A 3571-nucleotide genomic window follows, 5' to 3' on the forward strand; every position below is an offset into this window, starting at 1 on the left:
ATGCACTCTAAAAACGCTGGGTTGTTTTTTCAACCTAAATGCTGGGTTGAGACCGTTGGGTAGGACTTTTGGGTTGTTTTAACCCAAGTTTGGGTTGAAAATCGTGCTCGATTTTAACCCAGCGGGGCTGGCTTGGGAACGCGGACGTGAAGGAGAGCACGCACATCACATTAAGATCGTACGTCTCCAGTGCGAGCAGCCGCCATTTTCTCAGCGTGAAAGCAGCGAGAAGTGAGTGAAAGACTATGGTAAGTAAAAATTCAAAATGTAAAGTTATCGTTTATTGATTACCCGGTTGTATGAAAGGCGGAAGGTTTTATGAAAGGTGGAAAGAAAGGAGCTTAACGTTATATTTAAAAAAAAAACAAACGCGGTTTTCACCTCAGACACGGAGTTCTTAACGGCCTCATTTAATGTTACTGAATGGAAGAGGTACGTTTAATATAACGTTCGTGAATGTCTTCTGAAGATTTTACATTATCTGCACTTTTTGAGGTGTTAATAGATGGTTATGGTTACAGTTACAGTCATGCTTATTTGTTGTCTTATTTTTCGCGGTTAAACTGAATGTATGTTAGTCTCCTAAAGGAAACGCCATTGTGTTGTAAAGACTAGCAAAATTATTTGGCTGTTGAAGTGCTGTTGAAGGCTGTTGAAGTGGTAATTGGTAAAAGTATGTTTTGCATGTAATATTTCAGACTTGTCGAGCTTGTGTCTTCATCGTGCCTAGAGTTAAAGAAACAGAAGCTGTTTGTGTGATAGTGACTGACTGTCTGAGGAGGAGGAGGTGTTCTCAGCTTCTTCTGAAGAGAGGGACAGAGGGTTTAAGGTGCGTAAACTTCAGAATTCCATCAAGTTATCTTTATTTTTACCTAAGACTAAAATAATGTTTGTTTTGTAGATGTTGAAATCCAGAGACAAGATAACTTCATTCTTATGAGACTGATGTGAGTTATTTTTTTTAGAAAATTAATGTTTCTTTTGTGTCCTCCCTGTTTACTTCACATTTTGATGCAACTACAGAATGATTACATGTTAATATTTTATTGAAACCATTGATGTCCCTCTTTGCAGAACTCTAACTAACTGGAGTTAAGGGGACAGAAGTCTGCTTGTGTGAGGAGAAGGTTTTCTCAGCTTCTTCTGAAGAGAGGGAAAGATCGTTTAAGGCAAGTAAACCTCATAATTTCATGTTTTCATTTATCAGTTGTAGGTTTTTTTTTTTTTTACTAAGAGTAAAATAATGTTTGTTTTTGTAGATGTTAAAAGCCAGAGACATGGGAGATCATCATTCTTTTGAGATTTTATGTAAGTTATTTTTAGAAAATAAATGTTTCTGTTGTCTCCTGCCGGTTTACTTCACATTTTGATGCAACAACAGTGTGATTATGTGCTCATTTCATTAAAACCATTGATATCTGTGTTGTTCATTGCAGAACTCAAACCAACTTTGGAGTTGTCTGATTTGGAGAGTCATCATTCTTGGTCTTTCTTCTTAAAGGTAAAGTTCACACAAAAAATCATTTACTTGCCCTCATGTCATTCCAAACCTGTAAGACTTTTTTCTGTCTTTACAACATAAATGAATATATTTTTAATTTTCTCATAATTTTGTTAATCCATTTATAGTCTAGATACTCAAGCCTCATAAATACAGAGTTATTGTAGAAGTAATTCATTCTGATATTTATATATGAATAAATCTTAAATTATTTGATAGTAAACATGTATGTTCAAAATAAAATATTGGTCTCCCAGACAAGCAATGGAGTACATAAATTAAGAGAATATTAAATATATTTATTTGTTTTCCAAAAATGAGCAGAGTTTGTGTGGGTCTGGAACAACATGTGGAGAGTAAATTATGACCATTTTTATTATTTGGGGAACTAACCCTTTGAAGAGCAGCCCTCCATGTACATGAACATTTGTGAGGTATGTGAATGTCATGACTGTTTTAATGTTTCAGTAAAGAAGCTTTCAGAAAGCAATACATTTATTCAAACAATATGACATGCCCTCACACTAGTGCTGCCATTATAGCACTCTGGAGCGCTGTGATAGACAGATATATTAAACAACCACACAAAGTGTTGAAACTTTAAAACATATTATTTACCTGTCCTTACGGATGTTAATACACCTCTATCTGAAAATGGGTAGAGTTTAGTTAAATATTTTATTTTTTCAAATGTGTTTCTCTTTTTAGGCCACTGATGAAGAACAGGCTGTGACTGGGATGAATGCTGGTCAAAGAAGAGATATATATATATATATATATATATATATATATATATATATATATATATGCAGCAGTGGTTTTAAAGGAGGACACTGCCCTGGATGATGTAGAAGATGTCACATGTACTGATGGGGCTTCTTCATGACTACATCAATTATGCTAAAGAGATCATGAAAGTTGACAGTGATGCATGATCTGTATTCATGGACTATGAAACAAACTGTAAGTGTATAATTTGTAAAAACGATGTTAAATGCTTTTTCTGTGTTGTTTAGTAGAAGAGTTTACACTGCCATTCATACACATGCTCACATTTTTTCACACACACACACACACACACACACACACACGCGCGCGCGTCTGTTAAATGTTATAATATCAATGTTAATGTTGTGGTTTATTTGTGTACTGTCATGCCAGAATAGTTGGTAAGGAACCTAACTAATTGTACATTTATTGTATAAGTGTTTTCGTATATTTTTATACAATATATAAAATACAAAATCCAATTTGGTCTTAAGTTATATTCAACAAATGTTCAATGCTTTATTTATGAACTCTGTAGCTGTTAATGCCATCCTTTCTGCATTTCTTCTTACATGTTACTTTTTTACTTTTCTCTTATTCTTAATAAATATTTTTCTTTTGATAATTATTATTTGTGTGTAAAAGTGATATTTAAAATGAACAAGATTTCTAGGTTTAATGCCTAGCTCAATTTGGGTTCATTTTAACGGTAATGGCTGCAAAGCGGCGCTGAGCTCACAAACACTGCCTTATCAAGCACATTCAAAATGAAATCGAACATTTTCTAAATACATTAAGTTTCCTTCTGAAATACAGTGATAAAAAACACCCGCTCTGGTTTTTGAAACCCTGCAATGTAGTGATTTTAAACCATAAAAAAGCAACCCAGCAGGCTGGGTTAAACGTAATAACCCAACTGGTTGGGTTAAAATAACCCAGCGTTGGGTTCGTCCCTTTTTGACCCAGCGCTGGGTTGCCAAAATAACCCATATTGGGTTGTTTTCAACCCAGCAGTTTTTAGAGTGTGTTTGTTTTCTTTATTTTATATTTCTTTATTTTATTTTATGATCGCGCTTGCCTCTATGTCCTAAAAAAAAGCGTGCTTTATCTTGCGCTCTCCGTACAAAATATTGCATATAGCGCACATTTATCTGGGTTTAACGTTCACCAGCCACTTATTACTTGTATTTCGGGTGAAATTGATTAATTCACATGCTGTAAATCCAACTGACAAGTCTCTGTACTGCAGCGCGTACAAACATGGCGGCGCCCATCTTACAGATCATGATCAAGATCATTTAG

General features: G+C 34.7%; 1 long non-coding RNA gene across 1 annotated transcript; it reads left to right on the plus strand.

Annotated features, from left to right (window-relative positions):
• The first annotated feature begins 775 nt into the window (after nucleotides 1-775).
• LOC132141931 (uncharacterized) lies at nucleotides 776-2263 on the plus strand. The gene is made up of 4 exons (XR_009433969.1): nucleotides 776-829; nucleotides 1260-1308; nucleotides 1437-1501; nucleotides 2210-2263. It is a non-coding gene; the product is annotated as an uncharacterized LOC132141931 (long non-coding RNA).
• The last annotated feature ends 1308 nt before the right edge of the window (nucleotides 2264-3571 follow it).

This window comes from Carassius carassius, chromosome 6, assembly GCF_963082965.1.
Source record: "Carassius carassius chromosome 6, fCarCar2.1, whole genome shotgun sequence".
NCBI lineage: Eukaryota > Metazoa > Chordata > Actinopteri > Cypriniformes > Cyprinidae > Carassius > Carassius carassius.